This window comes from Notamacropus eugenii, chromosome 7 (genome assembly GCF_028372415.1).
Source record: "Notamacropus eugenii isolate mMacEug1 chromosome 7, mMacEug1.pri_v2, whole genome shotgun sequence".
NCBI classification, from domain to species: Eukaryota; Metazoa; Chordata; class Mammalia; order Diprotodontia; family Macropodidae; genus Notamacropus; species Notamacropus eugenii.
In genome coordinates this window covers 60,806,683-60,828,523 of record NC_092878.1, presented here as the reverse complement: position 1 = coordinate 60,828,523, position 21,841 = coordinate 60,806,683, and the positions used below count along the sequence as shown (strand labels likewise).

At 40.3% G+C, this 21,841-nt stretch overlaps 1 protein-coding gene across 9 annotated transcripts in view; it reads right to left on the bottom strand.

The window, feature by feature from the left end:
* The window catches only part of TMEM63C (transmembrane protein 63C), a 134,186-nt gene extending 112,605 nt beyond the window's left edge, over positions 1-21,581 (bottom strand). For 7 of the 9 annotated variants that reach the window (XR_011970712.1, XR_011970713.1, XM_072624977.1 and 4 more), the window contains exon 1: positions 21,351-21,562. The gene's annotated coding sequence lies outside the window, so the exon portion shown is untranslated. Of the gene's footprint in view, positions 1-11,637; positions 11,788-21,350 lie in introns of those variants that run through there. The other 2 variants (XM_072624978.1, XM_072624981.1) reach the window with 2 other exon arrangements.
* Positions 21,582-21,841: the final 260 nt, after the last annotated feature.

Here is a 21,841-nt window from a genome sequence, read left to right as displayed (position 1 = left end):
GTATGTAACCCTGTGCAAGTCCATGAGCTGAGTCCCTTTTCACTTCATCATCCTGCTTATGATGCTTACTACCTGTGTAACCTTGGGTAAATGATTTAACCTCCCTGGGCATCAGTTTATTCAGTTGTACCAATGAAGGACTGTACTGAGTGACTTCTGAGGTCCCTCCCAATTCTAAATCTATGATCCTATGATCAACTGCCCCTTCAAATCAAACAGCAAATCTGTGTCCTCTAAAATGGGGAGAGGGTGTTCCTCCTACTCTCCAGTGCTCTCCCTCTCCATTTAGTCATGGACGAGGCTTAGGTCAGCTTCCACGGTCTGAGTCTGGCCATGGAATGGAAATCCCCAGGATGTGATGGCTGAAGCCTGGCTCTCTCATCATTGGGCTCTAAGTCCATCAAGAAGGATTTTCTGAAAGATCATGGGAATGACAGAGAGAGGAGAGGGAGAGGCAATCTTCAAGGAAAAATTGCAGACACATCAGTCCAAGTCCTCCAAACCTACTTCTTTCCATTATCAGCTGTACCATCCATGAAAAGTTCTCCAAGATATGACCCTGATCACAGGCACCCTGACACTAGAACCAAATCCACAGTCCTGGGAGGGTCTCCATATTGGTTTTAAGGCTGACAGGTATTAAGTACAGAGTAAGCACTTAAGAAATGCTCATTGATTGAATTCTCTAAATGTACTTAGGTAATGTGTGGGCAGAAAAGGAGCAAATTAGTCATAGTTTACATAGGGGATAACAAAGGATAACCGGTAGAAAACCTTCCTGTCCTATTGGCATTCATGTCACGTTAAGAAAGGGGCAGCTTAAGTCGATAGAGCACCAGGCGGGAAGTGAGGAAGACTCATCTTTCTGAGTTCAAATCAGCCTCAGACATTTATTAGCTGTATGACTCTGGGCAAGTCACTTAACCCTGTTTGCCTTAGTTCCTCATCTGTAAAATGAGCTGGAGAAGGAAATGGCAAACCACTCCAGTATCTTTGCCAAGAAAACCTCAAATGGGGTCACAAAATCAGACCTGAGTTCAAATTCAGCTTCAGACACTTACTAGCTATGTGACTCTGGGCAAGTCATTTAACCTTTCTTGCCTCAGTTTCCTAATCAGTAAAATGAGTCCGAGAAGGAAATGGCAAACTACTCCAGTATCTTTGCCAGGAAGATCCCAAATGGGGTCATGAAGAATCAGATATAACTGAAAAAACTGAACAACAAAAAAATGTTAAAATGATTAGAAGGTCATCACATTGGATGGGTCCTGTGTGGTGGGTTTACAGAATGACACAGATAAGAGTGACACAAAGTAAGACAACATGACTGGGTTGTGATCTGCAGGGATGGATCTCCTGTGATCAGAACACTGGACTCCTTCTCTGGGTCCCCTGCCTTTGAAAGGTGAGCTTTCACTTTATCCTGCCAACAACTAAACTTCCATGTAACATGCTGACCATCTCCTCACCACGGCACCTGCTCTCTTGCTACCATATCTTTTCTCTCCCTCCAGAACCTTGTACTCAGATACTAGGTCCCCTGCACATGATAGGTGAGCTTCCACTGTAACTTTCTGGGCACCAGGTCTTCACACCACTTCCTGACTGTCTCCTTACCATGCCGTACCCAGCATACCTCATTTCTTCCCTTTCTGGTTGTCCTTGATGTATTATCTTTCCTCATCGGAATATAACCGTTTTGAAGTCAGGAACTCTCTTGCTGATTTATATTTGTACCCCCAGATCTTAGCACAGTGCCTGACACATAGTAAGAGTTTAACAAAGCTCTATATGTTTATATATTTTGCTAAGTACTTTCATACATATTTCCATTACAAGCACTGTTAAACAGCCCTAATCTTTCCAGTAGTTGACTAATTCAAGTATGGACAGGGGAGAGGTATCAATTAGTCAATAAATATTTTTTAGACGTCTACTTTGTGCCAGGTATTATGCTAAGAGCTGGGGATACAAAGAAAGCAAAAGACAATCCCTGTCCTCAAGAAACTCACAATCTAATTGGAGAAGAGCTATCCCCAAATAACTGTACAAATGAGCTGTGTACTGGTTAAATGGGAAAGAAGGCACTAGAATTAAAGGGGAATGGGAAAAGCTTTCTGTAGAAGGTGGAATTTTAACTGGGACTTGAAAGAAACCAGGGAAGCCAGGAGGCAAAGAACAGAAGAGAGAGCACTCCAGGCATGGGGAAGGCCAGTGAAGATGCCTGATATGGACTCATAGATTTGTGTAACATCAGAGTAAGAAGGGATGAGAACTCTCCTATCTGTAGCATTTTAAACATTCCAAAAGTACTCTTCCTATAACAACCCTGAGGGACAGGTAGTGAAAGTATTATTATCCTCATTTCCAAATGAGGAAACTGAAACTCTAGAAAGGAATGTGATCTATTTGTAGTCACACAGGTAGAGAGGGACAAAGCCAGGGCTTGAACCTAAATTATTCTGGTCCAAGTCCAGCGGGGTTTCTTGGTGTGTGTGTTTTTTTAAATATCACACTGTTTTGCACTCATCTCTTCTAACGACCTTGCTGTAGATATGCCAAAAATTAGGTTAAAAAAAAAGGAAATAAATGGTAGAGTTGCTGGCGAATCTAGCTCTCCTGACTGTCTAAATTAAAAGCATTCTGGTCCACATCTCGGCTCTGGGGTTTACTATTCGTGGGACCTTGGGCAAGTTATCCTCTCTGAGCCTTGGAAAGTTCATTCCACACAAACGAAACAGTAATACACAGTACTAAGTGGTGAATGTATTAGAGAATCCAGTCAATCAATAAATGTTTGTTAAGTGCTTAAAGATGCCTACAACGTGTCAGCCATATAACACAGAACCAAAATGTCCAAGGTCACATAGCTACTAAGTGGCAGAGCTGAGATTTGAAGCTAGGTCCTTTGAGTTGTTTTCCAGCTTTCCTTTGGGATCAGCTGGGTTGACAATGACTTGTGGGATTTCTGAGCCAGCTTTCTGACTGTTTAGCAGTGTAAATTACAACAACTGGGGAATTCCCTAGAGCTTCTGGGCCCCAGGCAGAACCTATACCAGGAGTCAGAAAAAGGTGATGTCCAAAAGGGTTCATGTACGGAAGTCCCAAGACAACCTCCTAATAAGACCACTCCCAAAGAAGGGACCCACTAAAAGAGAGAGCTGATCAGCTCAAAAGGAAAGGAGGAAACATACATTTATTAAGCACCTACCACGTGCTAAACACTGTGCCAAGCACTTAAAAAAATATTATTTCACTTGATCCTCACAACAACCCTAGGAGATAAATGCTGTAATTATCATTTTCATCATTATCATCATAAAGGTGAGGAAAATGAGACAGGCAGAAGTTAAGTGACTTGCCCAGGGTCACACAACAAATAAGTGAGTTGGATTTGAACTCAGGTCTTCCTGACTCCAGGTCCAGCACTTTATTCACTGTGCTTTCTAATAGAAAGTGTTGAAATAGATAGGAGTCTATTGTGAGGAAGAGGGGAAAGAACTGGCCTTGAAAGCCAGGATTAGCTACATTTGACTTTAGCTTGGCACATACAGGCTGTGTTACCCTCTCAGTACCTAATAGACCTACATTGTTAGAGAGAGTTTCTTTACCTGGAATTTCCCTATATAAATGAAATGATGGGTCTCATCCTTTTCCTATTGATATGATACTTTTAAGTTTACATGAATAAACCTTATAGCCTCCCAACAAACTTAGGAGATTGGTATTACAGATATTTGTTAGCCTTGCTTTACAAATAGGAAATTGGGACTTAAGAGAGTTTTGGTGACATGCCCATGGGCATATGACTAGTAAGTAGTAGAGATATTTGAATTCAAGTCTTCCTGATTCCATGTACAGAACTGAAGAGACCTGAGAGTCTAAGGATCCCAATTCAAATCCAAGCTTTGCTATTAGTTGCATGACTTTTGGAAAGTCACTGAAATCTACGCTAAGCTTTAGTTCGGATGCAAAATTAGCACACGCAAAAAATACCTCTACCTATTTCAGGACCTTTGCAAATATCAAAGGAAATTACAGATGAAAAGGGATTTGTAAATTGTGAGCTCCCTGAGTCCAGGAACTGAGACTTAAAACTGTGTGTGCTGCCCATCGCCACACTCTTCCACCACTTGGTACAGTGTTCTGTATACAATTGGCGCTTAATAAATGTCTCTTATCGATAAACATAAGTATATCACTTTCTTTTTAGATTAGGGCAGGCAAAGGGAACTGTTTAGCTCTGTTCTTACACTTGGGTGTTTGTTCTTCATCTTCAGTAATATCTGACTCTTTGTGACCACATTGAGGGTTTTCTTGCAGAGGTACTAGAGTACTTTGCCATTTCCTTTTCCAGTTCATTTTACAAATGAGGAAACTGAGGCAAGCAGGGTTAGGTGATTTGTCCAGAGTGACACAGCTAATGCCCGAGGCCAGATTTGAACTCACAAAGATGAGTCTTCCTGATTCCAAGCCCAGTGCTCCATTTACTGCATCACCTAGTTGCCCTACACTTGAGTTTATCACGCACAAATACTCTTTTTGGAATCTACGAGACCTGAGTTCAAATCCTTCCTCAGTCATCTACTAGCTCTGTGACTGTGAGCAGTCAGTAACCTTTCTCAGCCTCAGTTTCCTCAACTGTAAAAAGCAGTTGATAATGTCACTGACTCAAAGGATTATTGTGAGGATCAAATGAGATAACAAATACAAAGTACTATGTACCTGCTAGCTATTATTGTTATTAATTATTATTATTATTTTATGGACCTTTGTTTCCCAATCTAGAGAAAGGATTATTTACTGTCTAAACCAATCCATGGAGTTAAAGAGAACTGATCTCTGAATCTGGTTTGTAACAAATAGGAGATGATGGGAACAATGGTGGAACAACACATGGACAAAACATGCTGTGATATCTGCTGACCTCACTGAAACCCACACATACGCTTTCCCTAAGCACTTCTATGATGATAACATTTATTTCCTCTCAGTCCAGTTTAGTGGCTCATAATGCTTCTTGGAAGTAATAGCCCCAAGTTCTCTCTGCAAAGAGCTCCAGGCACTTTAGATCCATTATCTCAATTAATCCTCCCAACTTCCCCAAGCAGGCTTACTACAGAGGGGAAACTGAGGCACTCAGATGAAAATGAGCTCAAGTCAGTAGTGAGAACAAGACTATCTCAAGTGGGATGGAGGTGGTAATAGATGAAAATGCACAGTGCATGCCTCTCCCTACAGGGAAATCAACTTAAAGGCTGAGGCAATTTGCTTTAGTGGAAAAAACAAGACAGTAGGAGTCAGAGACTGCATTCAAATCCTGCTATTAGATGTGTGAGCTTTCTCCTCTCTAAACTAGTTTCCCCATTTGTAAAATAAGGTTGGACTAGGTTGGTCTCATAACCTGTGGTTCTCGGACCCTCCGGGGCTCAATGGCAAGATTTCAGAGGGTTCATTTCAGAGGGAATGGGAAAAAATTATATCTTTATTTTCATTGACCTCTAAATGAAATCTAGTACTTCCTTCTATTATTTAAAAATATTTTTCCCCCTGAGGAGGGGACCATAAGCTTCACCAGCCAAAGAGGCCCATGATACTAAAAGTTTAAGAACCCCTGCAATAGATCATTGCTAAGATTCCTTTCAGACCCTAAATCCTAGGAAGTGACCATCAAAGACAGCCTTTTAGGGGATAAAAGATCCCAAAAGGGAATGCTGTCCAGGGACTATAAAGGCAGGGAGTAGCTAGGGAAAAAAGAAATCCATTTACCTTTCCTTAGTGAATATTGGAATGATTCTAATCAATCAATCAACAAATTCCTATTCTAAAATCAATCAAATTTTAATCAACCAATCAACAAACATTTATCAAGTATCTACTATGTGCCAGGTACTGTGCTAGGTGATGGGAATATGTGAACCAAAGGTTTTTTGCTAGGAAGCTGCTCCCTGTGGAGGGTACAAGACAATTACCCCATTCTAGGCCTGTCTACAAATTCAGAATTATTATCTCATTGGTCTTGCCACAGTAGGTGCCAGGCAAGAAGACATATATTTCCTTCCTTGGGGACAGAATTTTTTTCTGAGCATAGTATTACTGTTCCCCTGGAATAGTAAATAAATCATAAAATTTGGTACTGGAAGGACTTTGGGAATAAACAGAAGATATTATTGGATTTGGAGTCAGAAGAATTGGATTCAAATTGTGACTTTCCTATTTCCTCCCTGAGCTTTTTTTACCTACAAAATCGACAAATTGACTTCTAATATTCCTTCCATCTCAAGTCTATTGGGACTCGTTCAACCCCCAAAGACTACAGATGAAGAAACTTGGGTCCAAGAGGTAAAGTAACTTGCCTTAAAACAATCAACCAATCAACAAGCATTTATTATGTGCCTACTGCATACCAGACACTATGCTATGTAATGGTGATACAAAGACAAAAATGATACAATCCCTGCTCTTAAGAGTTCATATTCTATCAAAGATTGGAGGTAGTAAATTGAACAGCCAGGATTCAATCCTGGATTCATTAATGGCAAAATTCCAAGTTCTTCTGTACTACCTGGGATTTTTAGGCTGAGTACTAAGACCAGTACTGTAAAAAAGGGGCCAAATGACTATGCTTTAATGATGGATGGACACATGGTTTAAACTGCAATTAAATATACCTAATACTCAAACTGTGTCCTTCGAGTTAGGATATGTTAATCTGTCCAACAAAGCACTGGTCTAGCCTAGTTCCTCTTTCCATAATATACTGCTTCTCAAAGGGCCTGAGCTTTCTTCGGTTACCACTAAACTCAAAGCATACTAATTCAATAACAAAAACACCACTAATCATGTCTGACATTTAAATGGTGGCTTAAAGTTTGCAAAGTGTTTCACTCATTTGACCCTCACAACAACCCAATCGAGGTATCATTATCTCTGCATAAAAGATGAGGAAACTGAGGCCCAGAATGCTTAATCAACTCATCTAAGAGTTGTCTATGAGCATGAGAGGCAAGATATAAACCTAGGCTTTCCTGACACCAAGTCTAACATTCTATCACTCATACCGACAATGACTCAAAAGACATAAATTGATCGTAAGCCTATGAGACATGCAAAGATGGTTGGCTCTTTGCCCTCAATGAGCTAAGAGTCCAATGGGGGTAGGGAATAAAACAGGAAAAAACCAGTTTAGAGAAGAGAGGGATCACTTCTGACTTACAAGGTGGGGCAATGAGGGTAGATTCGTGAAGGATGCCCAGAGGTTGTGGAATTTAACCTGAGAATTGAACAATAAGTAGAATTTTACACTAAGTTCATACCTAAATATAAATGTGAGTTATTATCATGTCCAGTATAGTATGAATGTTGTGATTTTTTTTATCTAAACCTGTGATTTCACTGTTGCCCAGTGAGGAAATTTCCTCATCCAAAGTAGATCTGCCACTGTCTAGCACTTAAAAGAGTTGCTTGAGGTGCTGACATGTTAAGTGTTTTGCCTGTTGTGTTTGTCCTTCATTTTAGAAGAGGACCATGACATCAAGATGATGACATGATTTGCACTTGACTTTGATTTGAGTGAGGGAGGGCTGTGCAAGGTCACCAACCTCACTTTCTTCTCCAGAGCCCTCTGGATCCAGTGGCCTGATATTCATCTGGATGACTGGAGATAGCCCAGGATGCAATGGGAGACCCTGGCCATTTTAGACTAAGGTTTTATCAGATTCTCACTTTGAGTGAGATACACCCATTCAATGAATAGGCTTCTTTAAGTAGGCAATATAGACAGGTCTTCTTGACTCTAATGCCACTCTATCTACCATACTAAGCTACCTTGGTTTGAGTGTTGGGTCTATCATACTGAAGTTTCAGTATCTTAAAATTGGCATCTATAGTAACTCCTTATTAATTAGAATTCTTTATCAACCAACCAGATTGATCAACCAATTCCTGCTCTCTTCTGGTCATGCCAGATAGCCCACTGTATTATCCTTTATTATTTTTGACTGCATGCCCTGCCCATGTAAGGTATCATAAGCTGCTATCATTTGTACAGGATAGGAAGACTGTTTTTTGCTCCTCTCTATGAAGCCAAAACCGGGATATCTGGTTTTGTTTTAAGGATGAGTCACAGGGAAGGAAATGGATTGCATTGGCTTCTTCCATCTGAGATACTTCCTTTTTCAACAAGTTAATAATGAGCAATAGATGGTAGAAATTTACTTCTGCTTTGACGGCTTGCCTCTTGATAATGAGTGATCTAGACCTACAAGCATGTCAGCACCATGGAGAGAAATGATTATCTCTTGTTTTGCTACTGACTCACCAAGGCATCAGTGGGTAACTGCAAAGAGCCATAGACTAGGAACCAGGAGACCAGGATGTCTATTACTGGTTCTGTCACAAAAAAGCTACATGAACTTGGATAAGTCACCCCTTGCCTGGAACTCTTCCTTTACATATGTACTTCCTAACTTTCCAGGCTTCCTTCAAGTTCCAGTTAAAGTCTTACTTTCTCCAAAAAGCCTGTTCTTCCTTAATCATAGCACCAGACCACCCTCATTTATCCTGTCTATACATCATTTGTACATAATTCTTTGCATGTCATCTCCCCCAGACTATGAACTTCTTGAGATCAGGGACTGTCTTTTGACTTTCTTTGTATCCACAGTGCCTGGCACATAGTAGGCATTTAATAAATGTTTATTGACTTACTAAATTTGCCTTTCTGAGCCTCATTTCCCCTTCTGTAAAATGAAGGGGTTTGCTCTCTAAAGTACCTTCTATGTTTGAACTTCTATGATTTCTAGATCAATACCAGAGCCAATCGAGGCAAGGTTTGTAGCTGTTTTTTGGAAAAGATGGGCAGTTAGGTGATACAGTGGATAGGGTGTCAGGACCTGAAATCAGGAAGACTCATTTTCCTGAGTTCAAATCTGGACTCTTGATACTTACTAGCTGTGTGACCCTGGACAAGTCACTTAACCTTGTTTGCCTCAGTTTCCTCATCTGCAAAATGAGTTGGAGAAGGAAATGGCAAACTACTCCAGTATCCTTGCCAAGGAAGCCCAAAATGGGGTCATGAAGAGTGGAACATGACTGAAGAGGGAGGAGGAGAAGGACAAGGAGGAGAAGGCAAAGGAAAAGAAGAAGGAGGAGGAGGAGGAGGAGAAGGAGAAGGAGGCAGAGGAGGAGAAGGAGTAGAAGGAGGAAGAAGAGGAGGAGAAGAAGGAAATATACACAGGATTGGGGGAGTGGGTCAAAAGCATTATAACAAGGGAACTTTCTAGCATTACTCGATTTCTAAGTATATACGTATTTTTAAGGCTGAAAAATTCTGCTATGAGGCATGTATAAGTCAGTGTGATAAGTCAGTAGGGGGAGAGAGAGGTAGAATGGAATAATGGACACCATCATGAAATTAGGAAGACTTGGGCTAAGTCCTGGATATGACATATCCAGGATATGTGTGATCCTGGGGGAGTCTTTTACCCTCTGCTGGCTCAGGAAATTGAGATTCCATATTACAGAAGAGTAGCCGATCTGCATCAATGAATGTTACCTTCATAACATCTTTCCCATATACCCTCACTATCTCTCATCTCCCATATCCAATCTGTTACCAAGGCCTATTGATTTCACCTTTGCAACATCTCTTCAATAAGCCCTCTTCTTTCCTCTGTCAATGCTGCCACAATGGTGCAGGCCCTGATCACCTTACGTCTGGGCTGTTATAATAGCTTGCTGATGGGCCTCCTGACTTGAGTCTCTCTCCACTCCAATTCATCCTTCACTCTTCTGTCAGATTGAGCTTCCTAAAGTCTGTCCATATCAATAAACTCCAGTGGATCCTCATCACCTCCAGGATCCAATATAACATCCTTTTGGATTTGTTTCTAAAGCATATGAACAGACCACTCAGGCCTCTGCCTTCCTAAAGGCCTAATCACAAAAAGACTCAATAGGCCCTGTTTACAAATTCAGTCATCATTTGTCATAATTGTCAGCCAGGAGGAGGACAAGTTCTGAGTCAGTAAAAGAAAATAGTGTGATTGGCTTGTACCCCTCAAGAGAACAGCACACTCCAAAACAGCTCACCTCAACCTTTTGGTCTTTCCCCAGATGGTGAAATCTATACTTCCTGGGTTTTCCTTTTGAGCTGAGATGGTTAAAGAAGAAAATTCTTTTTCCTCATTCCTATCAAGCCCCTACCATTATATCAGGAAGTATCCTAGCTCAGGAGATCCCCAGACAGACCTAGGACAAAATAATACTAGAATCCTGGCTTGGACCCCTCCCTCTCATGTCTTCAAGAGAGAAGGTACCACTGTTCCATCATCTTAGACAAGTATTCATAATAAATAAGATATCATGGCACTTATAACTTCTGATTCATTTTGTAAACAATTTACAAACATCCAATGCTCTGTGCAAGCCTAGGAAGTTGGCAACTTTATCTCTATTTTCAAAGATGATGAAAAGAGAGATATGGGGAGGCAGGGAACCACACAGGCCCCACCCATTATACAGCAGCAGGTTAAGTGGGACAGAACTGAGGGGGAGGAGAGGGAAGAGTAGAAAAAGCAGTATTCTCCTCTTCTAAAGGGCAAAGCAGTGTCTGGAAGATACGGCTCTGTTAAAGCTTTGATTTGTGATCTTAGATAAGTCACTTCTCCCTCTGTGCCTCAGTTTCCCCAACTATAAAACAGGAGGTTAATATCTTCAAACTGCAAATCTGCCCCCTGAGCCTAGGGCTAGGATGACATATGATGTCTGCTTGAAAGCTTCTGGGTGAAAGATGGCAGGTGAGGGCCTCCCCCACTCCTTCCTCTGCTCAACACTCCAGATGGCTGAGGCGACAACAGGGCCTTCAAACAGCCACCAGGAGTGAGCCAGTGAGTACTGACAGTGATGTTGCCATGACACCCTTATTAGTAAACCAGTAGATTAAGGAGGCAGCTTGTTGGATGAGGAGAATAACAATCCCCACCCTACCCCCAACCCCAACCCTTAAAGTGTCTTGGCAGAGAGTTCTGGGGATTCCTTAGTTCAGGGATACCACCCCACCCTACCTCCAAAAAGTTAGCAGGAACTTCTGGTTTAACAGCAGGACAGCACCACGATTGAGGACCAAACCCCTAGGGGACATCCTCATTTATCTTTGTCAGAATGGCAAACAGTTCTTCTAAATTCAGCTCCTTACCCATTGCCAGCTTGTCCTTACTGCCTCTTCCCCAGGCACAAGGCAAAAAAGGGCTGCCATCCGAAAGGCTCTGAATGATGCCACAGAAAGTGCCACCCTCAGATTTCTGCCCAGAAGGCCAAGGTCCAGAACACAGCAGAACCACAATATGTTCCTTTCCCAAAGACCAAGCCCTACTTCTCTCCCCCACACCCACACCCACACCCACCCTCCAGGCTCCACTTCCGTCCTCCCTCCTTCCCCACTTCCTTAGAGTCTGGATTTCAGGGCCCTTCTTGAATCTCAATCAATACCAACTGCATAACCACCCAACCTCTCCCTTCACCCTCCTTCCTTCCCTGGCCTCCTCAGTCACCCTGCCAACCCTGAAGCTCGCCTCTCCCCACTGTCCAAATCATTCCTAAGCCCCAGAGTGCCATCAATGAGAAGGATCTTCATACCTGTGAGAAGGCAGCAGGGATCTGCCGGGTCCTTCTCCCCATCAGCCCAGGAAAGAAGCCAGCGAGCCCCACCTGCCAAGGGATTGTCTACAAATTCCCCGCTGCATCACTGGCAAAGCAGCATCCTTGCCCAAGCCTTCAATGAGCTCCTCCCCTTTTCAAGACAGTATCGCTCAGTTCAACGTTCTGGCCCCACCCCTCGCCAGCGCGCCTGACCTGCCTAGGAACCCAGGCTGGATTATCAGATTCAGATACCCTGGAGTGGGCACCGAGAGTCACTTAGCCAACAAGGTACAAATTACCCCCTGGCAGACATACTTCCCTTTCTACAGCTGTTGCTGAATTAGCCTAGTTCCCACTGCTCGTGTGCTAGGATTTTACTCTCATATTCTGCTGCTCTGCATCCATCCAAACCAGTCAGAATGAGACGCTCCCCTGACACAGTGCGCGAAGGCAAAAGCATCAGTCTCTAGAAGGTAATAGGCGTCTCCTCAACTCCCTTCAGCAACAATGCAGCAAATACAACCTCAGCGCCTCATAGCCTTTACCAGCAAAGGGACGATCTGCAAATTACCAACCATACAATCCTAGGGAGCCATAAGTGTTACCCAGTTCTGGCTTGGCCATCTCTAGTTAAATTTACTCGTCCTTCTTGCATTGGACAAAGCTTAATCCCACTACAACTGCTCTCAGTTTAGGTGCTGGAGGGAGTTGTGCCTTTCAGAGTCCACAGCAGTGAAATTAAAATGCAAGTGAATTTGTGTGTGTGTGTGTGTGTGTGTGTGTGTGTGTGAGTTTTAAGGCACTAAAATAGAGACTAACGGAAAAAAAATTCCTCTGTCACCTTTGTTGTGGTTCTTGTTCAATCTTCTCAGTTGTATCCAACTCTTTGTGACCTCATTTAAGGTTTTCTTGGCCAAGATACTGGAGTGGTTTGCCATTTCCTTCTCTGGCTCATTTTACAGATGAGGAAACTGAGGCCAACAGGGTTAAGTGACTTGGCCAGGGTCACAAGTGTCTGAAGCCAGATTTGAATTCAGGAAGATCTTCCTGACTTCAGGTCAAGCACTTTATCCATCACCATTTAGTGGCTGTATAAACTTGTGACAGTCACCTTCTCTGAAAATTCTCTCATCTGCAAAATGGGAATCAAAATAGATTTAGAGCCCAAAGGGACCTTAGAAGTGGTCTCCTTGAATCTTCTCCTTTTACAAATGAGGAAGTTGGGGTCCAAAGTGGCTTGCTCAAGGTCCCACACAGTAAATGGCTAGGCACAAATCAAACGTAAAACTTCCGATTTCTAATTCATAATTCTTTCCATTGTACCATACCTTTGCCTACCTCAGGGGGTATAGTTAGAAGTATAGATTGAACAGTGGAGAGAGACTGGAGTCAGGAAGATCTGAGTTAAAATCTAGCCTCTAACACTTACTAGTTTTTGACCCTGGGCAAGTCACTTAACCTCTCTTTGCCTCAGTTTCTTCATCTGTAAAATGGGGCACTAATAACACCTACTTCCCAGGGTTGTTGTGAGGACCAAATGAGATAATAATAGTCAATAATTGTAAAGCACTTAGCCCAGTACCCGGTACATAGTAAATGCTATCTAAACCTTACGATTATCATTGTTGTTCATGTGTGTGTAAAGTCCTTTTGTAGCTTTGGGCAGCTAGGGGGCACAGTATCTGAGTTCCGATTTGGACTCAGACACCAGCTAAATAACAACTAACTAGCTGTGTTACCTAATAGCTCTTTGTCTCAGTTTCCTCATCTGTAAAGTGAAGATAATATAGCATCTACCTTCCAGGTTGTTTGGGGGAATATATGAGAAAACTGTAAAGTGCTTAGCACAGCGCCTAGAATATACTAAGGGCTACACATAAAATCAGATCTAAAAAATGGAAAATCCATTGCTTATGGGTAAGCCAAACCAGTATAATAAAATTATAATTCTACCTAAATTAATTTACTTATTCAGTGTCATACCAATCAAACTACCAGAAAATTACCTTATAGAACTGGAAAAAGCAAACAAAATTCATCTGGAAGGTCAAAAAGACAAGAATATGAAGACAGTCAATTTAAAAATGTGAAGGAAGGTGGTTTAGCCATACCAGATCTCAAACAGTATTACAAAGTGGTAGTCATCAGAACAATCTGGTACTGGCTCATAAAGAGAATGGTGGGTCAATGAAATAGATTAGGTACGAACTATATAATAGGTAATAATAATAGTAATCTAGTGTTTGATAAATGCAAAGATCTAAGCTTTTGGGACTAGAACTTAATTAAATTAACTTAAATTAAAATTATTTTGCACAAAGAAAACCAATACAATCAAGATTAGAAGGAAATCAGGAAACTGGGAAAATATTTTACAGGAAGTTTCTCTGATAAAGGCCTCATTTCTCAAATATATAGAGAACTGAGTCAAAATATTAAGAATACAAGTCACTGCCCAATTGATAAATGGTCAAAGGATATGAACAGGCAATTTTCAGATGAAGAAACCAAAGCTATCTATAGTCATATGAAAAAGTGCTCTAAATTACCATTGATTAGAGAAATGGATATTGGAACAACTCTGAGGTACCACCTCATACCTATCAGAATGGCTAATATAATGGAAATGGAAAAATGACAAATGTTGAGGGGGATGTCACAAAATTGGGACACTAATGCACTATTGGTGGAACTGTGAACTGATCCAGCTATTCTGGAGAGCAATTTGGAACTATGCCAAAGGTGTAAAACTGTGTATACCCTTCGACCCAGTAATATCACTACTAGGTCTGTGTCCCAGAGACTTTTTTTAAAAAAGGAAAAGGATGTATGGGTAAATTAATATTTATAACAGCTCTTTTTGTGGTGGAAAAGAATTCAAAATTGAGGAGGTGTCCATTAATTCGGAAATGGCTGAACAAGTTATGATATATGATTGTGATAGAATAATATTGTATTATAAGAAATGATGAGATAGATGGTTTTAGAAAAACCTGGAAAGACTTACATGAACTGATACAAAGTGAAGTAAACAGATTCAGGAGAACACTGTAGACAGCAATAACAATACTGTATGATAATCAGCTGTGAATGATTTACCTATTCTCAACAATAAATGATCCAAGACAATTAAGAAGGACTTATGGTGAAAAAGTGCTCTCCATCTCCAGAGAAAGAACTGATGGAGTCTGAATACAGATCAAAGCATACTTTTCTTTTTACTTATTGTTCTTGGTTTTGGGCGGGGCAGGGGTCTGTGTTTTCTTTAACATGACTAATATGGAAATTGGCATGACTGTGCATACATAATCTTTATCAAATTGCTCACCTTCTCAATGAGGTGGGGAGAAGAGGAAGGGAGGAAGAGAATTTGGAACTCAAATATTCCTTAAAGGAATGTTTAAAAATTTCACCTGTAATTGGAAATAAAATATTTTTAAAATATAGTAAGCTATGTAAATGTTAGCCATCATTGGTATAACTATAAAGTGTTGTATGAATAGGGATATGGATTGGATCTGTGATTTTGTTGGCATATGGAGCTCCCTTTTGAGTAACTTCCTCAAACAATACAAGGCAGCACATTTTCTGAAACATAGTCTTAGAAAGTTGCCTAGAGCAGAGGTGTTCAACACCAGACGTGCTGACCTCCCTCTGCCCACAGCTCTCCCAAACACTGAAGAACCAGATTAAAATGTAATTGAGAAATATCTGTTGTTGCTTTCAGTCGCTTCAGTTGTGTCTGACTTTCCATGACCCCACTTTGGGGTGTTCTTGGCAAAGATAATGGAGTGATTTTCCATTTCCTTCTCCAGCTCATTGTTAGAGGGAACTGGAGAAATAAAATAAAATAGACTAAATATAATAAAAATTAAAATAGAAGAACCTGGAAGAAACTTTAGAGAACATGTAATACAACACCTTCATTTAAAGAAAAACAAAATATGCATGGGTATTTTTTATGTTTTATGTTTTTTTTACAACATAATCATTTCCTGATAGGAAACTGAGTCCTCCCACAAAGAAAAAACAATTAAGCAAAATCAGTCAACACGGTGACTAGATGCATCTGGGTATACATTTGGCCCCAGTTGTGTTCCTGCCTCCCTACCAAGAAAATGGAGGTGTGTTTTGGCATCTGTTCTACCAAACCATTAGCGTTTATATTTGATCTGAATTTGATTGCTGTTAATACTATTTTTATTTTAGTCATTGGGTGCATTGTTCTGTTTCCATTTTCTTCCCTCTGTATCATTTCCTCCAAGTCTTCCTATGTTTCTCTGAATTCCTCATATTCATTGTTTCTTGTGGTACAACAATAACATTCCATTACATCTATAAATGATGGTTTATTCAGTCATTTCCTAATTGACAGATACCTTCTTTGTTTCCAGTGCTTTGCTACTGTGAAAAAAGCTACTAGGAATATTTTAGCATATAGAGACATGAAACAACAAATCCAAAGCCATAGACTGTTAGAAACAGAGCAAGGTCTAGAACCTAGTTTTTTGTCCTGACTACCAGTCCTTTTAATACACATCACTCTGCCTCTCTATCTTGTTCATCCTTTGTTCTCAAAGAGGATCAATGATATCACCAGAGTGATGTCTTGATTTGCTTGTGAACTGGCTTTAAGTGAAGCAGAGCACAGTCATTAGCCTCCCTCTCTCCTCCTGAGTCATCAGAGTCCAGTGACAAAACAAAAAGTCAAGATGACTGTTTGGCTTCTATATACGTATTACCCAAATCTAGTTAACAAATACAGGTTTGCATTACAAGTCGAATCATGCTGGAATATATATGGTCCACAAAACAATTTGGGTCAAACAGGTTTTCTATCACCCCTCAAACCACACTGCTTTGGTGGCTATATTTATGCCACCACATGGACACAGCATTGAAATACCTTCATTTGTCCATTGGTAAAATGGAAATCACCAAATACACTCACACTGAGAAGGGGAAGGGGAGAGATGTGGCAGGAAATCTAGGAGATATAGAACAAAAACATACAAATAAAATCTATTAAAAATAATGTATTGAGCAATTGGTAAAGGTGATCAAAGATGGGAATAGTAAATGGTGGAGTGGTTATGAAAAGATAACCGTTGTAATGCTCTGTTGGTGGAACTGTGAATTGGTCCAAACATTCTGGAAAGCAATTTGGAAAGTGACTAAAATGCCCATTCATTTGACCCATAAATTCCACTTCTAGGCATATATCCCAAGGAAGTCAAAGATAAAAAGAAAGGACCTATGTAGATCAAAAGATTTACAGCAACACTTTTTTTTTTTTTGTCACAGCAAAGAACTGGAAAATAAAGTAGATATCCATTGGAGCTGAGGAGCTAGGTGGCAAAGTGAATAGAACACCAGACCTGGAATCAAGGAGACTCATCTTGGTGAATTCAAATATGGCCTCAGACACCTACTAACTGTGTGAGCCTGGGCAAGTCACTTAAACCTATTTGCCTCAGTTTCCTTATCCATAAAATGAGCTAGAGAAGGAAATGGTAAACTACCCCATTATCTCTACCAAGAAAATCCTAAGTGGGGATCATAAAGAGTTGGACACAACTAAAACAACTGAATAACAACAACAAATCCCTCCGTTAGGGAATGGATAAACAAATTGAGGGTGTGTGTAATGGAATTATTTCCATGCTTTAAGAAACAATGCATGTGAAGAATATAGAGAAGTATGAGAAGACTTATTTTATGATAAAGAATAAAATAAGCAGAACTAGGAAAACAATACACATGACTACACTAGAAATAGAAACAGCCACAACCATTCCCATTGAATGCCACGAAATCCAAGTTATCAAGCTTGGTTCCAAACAAGACATTGGTGGATGTCCCTGTAGATCTCTTCTTCACAGTATGGATGTGGAGCACTGAATATCTGACTTTGCTGAGGTATTTGTTAGTTTTGCTAAATTTTTCTTTTTTTCTTTTCTTCTTCGTTGTAATAACGAATGGCTTTCTGAGAGGGAGAAGATTTTCCTCCTCTGAAATGAACATGATCTAAAAACAAAACATAGCAATGCTTTTCAAAAAGAATGTATAAAGAGATCTAGGAACTTCTGGGAAGCTATCTAGTAGTATATCTTTGTACAACTCCAGAGCATTGGCATCGTCTGTTTTTGATATTACAATATTTATTCTCATTTCTTTTTTGTTTATTGGACATGGAGTGGAAAGTTAGTGATCAAGTATGAATGCAGTCTGAACATCCATAACTCTATGTCTAATCAAGAGTTTTCCTGATTTGCTGAAAACACATTTAGATTGTAGAATGAACTAATAAGTCTGGTCCACAGTATCAAGGTGAGAGAATTAAGAGGGTTGAGGGAGGGGGAGGGAGAGTAATGTTGTTAGAAGAAGGACAGGAAATACAATTCTATTTTGGGGAGGAGGAAGGATTATGGCTAGGTGAAAGCAGGGTGGGTTAATTTGGAATACCTGGTTTGGAGAGTGTCATGGGATAGGCTGAATCTTGAAAAATTTTGTAAAAACTCAGGATACAAAGCTCAGCCACTGGGCAGCTAAGTGGCACAGTGGATAGAGCATAGCCTTGGAGTTAGGCGGACCTGAGTTCAAATCCACCCTAAGACACTTGACACTTATTAGCTGTGTGACCCTGGGCAAGTGACTTAACTTTGTCTTGGAAAGAAAAATGCTCAGCCACTTAGCCTGGGACAAGTTTCTTTTATATGATAATAATATGCTAGTTTTCTTCTATATGAGCTTGCAGTGAATGGCCTTACTCTGGTGTATTATTTCTGAACTTGTGTATTTTCTTTTTCTGAGTAAATATACTCTGGAAGTGAAATTATATGGTGGAAGTATATGGTCGATGAATGTAAGAGAGAGAATACAGAACAGATGTCAGACTAGGGCATCCAGTGGGATCTCTGAATCTGGGAAGTCAATCAGGCTCAAGAATCAGAGAGCTCCAGGTGACTTGAGGCTCAAATAGTAAGAGAAGGTTTAGAAAGTGAAAACTGCTGAAGCCCTAGGACCAAAATCAAAAGTCTCTTGGATCATATCCAAATAGAAAAGTGGGAAAAATGATTCAGATTTACTAGGCCTAAGGCACAGAGATATATCTTTCATACCTTCCTTGGGTCCTAATAGGACCTCAGCACTTAGAAGCCAGTATATATTTGGGGAAAGGGCATGGCTGAATTCCCACATAGTGTGAGAAGGGAAGGAATGTATAATATGGTTGGAAAGACAGTTGGAGGTCCAGTAGTATAGGACTTTAAAAGTCAAACAGAAGAGTTTCTGTTTTATCCTAGAGGCAATAGGGAACTAATTGAGTTTAATGAGAAAGAGAATGAAAGATCAGAGTGGTGCTTCAGAAAAAACGCTTTGGCAACTTCATAGAGGATAGACTGGAGTGGGGAAAGGTTTGAGGCAAGGAGACCAGTAGGAAGCCATTGCAATAGTCAAAGTGAGAGGTGATTAGGGCTTGAACTGAACTGCTGGCTTTGTGAATAAAGAAAAGGAATCTAAAATATAAACTTACTTTACTCATAGGGATAGGAAATAAGCCTATGATTTCGTTGGCACAAGGAAACTCTCTCTACCGGTGCTGATTAGCACCCTTGTCTCAGAGAATTGCCTAGAGCATTGAGAAGTTATGTGGCTTGCCCAGAGTTGCACAAGCAGGATATGTCAGAGCCAGGACCTGAACTCAGCTCTTTGTGGTTTAGAGTTCAATTTCTTCTTGGTCTTTTAAGCTCACAGGTGATCAGAACCAGAAAAATAGAAGGAAGGGCTTGATACAGGAATATCTGCACTCATAGTATAAAGAAGTCACAATTTCCAGAGAAGTAGGAAGTTAGAAAAATATGTAAAACAGATAAAAAGAACATTTCTAAAAAAAATCACAATAGTCTAAAACTATTTACAGTGGGAGCAAAGAGATAATCTTAAAATCTTATTAAATTTAAAGTTTCAAGATACCTTAGAGATTATTTATCCCAGTCTGTTCATTTGGCAAATAAAAGAAAGTGGCACCAAAATGGATAAAATAAGTTGCCTAAGGTCACATCAGTTAGATTTTATACACACACACTCACACGCACACACATATATACATATATATGTATATATATATATATATATATATATAATATATAACTCATAGATTTAGTTGCTGTTTACTCACTTCAGTCATATCTGAGTCTGTGTAACCCCATTTGGGGTTTTCTTGGCAGAGATACTGGAATGGTTTGTCATTTCCTTCTCCAGCTTATTTTATTAATGAGGAAACTGAGGCAAGCAGGGTTAAGTGATTTACCCAGGGTCACACTGCTAGTAAGTGTCAGAGGACAGATTTGAACTCAGGAGTTTTCCTGGCTCCAGGATCAGCACTCTATCCATTCCACTACCTACCTGCCTTAGGTAGTAAGCAGCAATACTGGTATTTGAATTTATGGCTTCTAACTCTAAATTCAATGTTTTTTTGGTGTGACCTGGGTTCAAATCTAATTTCTGACACATACTGGCTTGACTGAGTTGTGATCTTCTTAAAGGCAGGAACTGTCTTTTACTTCTTTTTGTATTCCTAGTGCTTAGCACAGTGCCTGGCATATAGTAGTCACTTAATAAATGCTTATTGATTAATTGACAGTCTAATCCTGGACAAATCACTTAACCTTTCAATTCTCTGGCAATTCTCCAAGATAGCAAGATATAGAACAATTACAGATTTGTACTGGTAAAGGGAGGTCCCCTATACCCGTGAAATCATAGGTCTGAATAATAAAGGCAACTGTAGAAATAAGATTCTCATCCAAAATAACTAAAATAATTTTTTTTGTTTTTCTAAAGGAGGTTATGTTTTAATTATCTAGAAAATGTGACAACCCAGCACGATTTATACCCCCTGAAGGACTTTGGAATCCATAAAAGGAAGGATTTCCCCAGAGGTGCATGGTTTGGAATTTTCCAAGCATGGTAGGTTACAGTGGGATCATCTCGGCAAAGTTTTTGCTTTGGAGCACAGAATTTTAACTTATGCTAGTGTTTAGAGTATTTTGATGGCAGAATTAAGAAATTATTCAAGTTCCTTAAGAGAAAAATCCAGACAAGGCCCCTGTTTCCAAGTGAAGCTTGGATCTCCAAACATCCATTTATAGGGCAAAACTCCAGAAAGAGACATTTCCTTATCAGGTTTTCCGAAGGAGAAAATTCTGTTTGGTTTCTGTTAATCAATAAACATTTATTAAACACCTATTATGTGCCAAGCACTAGGATAAAAAAAAAGGCAAAAAGACAGTTCCTGCCCTTACCATCTAATGGTTTCTCAAATAGAAAGTGTAATCATAGTCATTTTAAATGAAAAAAGATTACCCTCTAAATGTCTACATTCTTACTTGACTCTATGATGTGAGTTTCTAGAGGGGCAGATCCCTTGTTCCTGGTATAGGACAATCCTGTGAAGATGCTGGGATTCTAAAGGTGCGTCTGATGTTCTGAGGTGTCACCTTCTCAGTCTGAATAGAGACCAACCCACTTGACTAGGACCTAGGGGCAATGCTCAGTGGGCTCATACACAAAATGACCCAGAAGAACCTCAAGAAATAGCAAATTCAAGGTCCTCTCCTCCCAGATAGTTAAAAATGGCCCTCGAGGGACAGTTTCCCCATCATTGTGCATTTGTCCCTTCCTCTGGCACTCTATCTTGCCTTACTCACCATGGTTTGGCCAAACCAGCCCTTATTAGCCTATGGGATGCTTTCTCTTCCTGGTTTCTCCGACATAGAAGATGGAGGCATGGGTGGAGGGAAGGGAAACTGATTGCTTTTAGGAGGTCACAAGCCCCCTCCATTTGTAACCCTTGTCCACTTATCCTTTAACGTCCCATAAAGATCTTCCACTGACCTCTGGCAAGTGACTACCAACGCCAGTGACATCACAAAGGAAGTGACCTGCTGTTCACTTAGAACTCCACAGTCTACAAGGAAGTAATTTTTTTCTCTAATACAGAATAGGGACTACTTTCTCTCCATCTGTGCCTGTGACTGAAGTCTGGGAGGACCATTTTTGCTGAGGGAAGGATATCTTCTACCTTTCTTGAATTGACTGAAACCCAACCATAAGAGTCAACATTATTAAAGCAAGCAGAAATTAATTTTTAAAAATCTATTTAAGTTTCCAGAAATACTGGTTTTAAAAAATGGGCTAA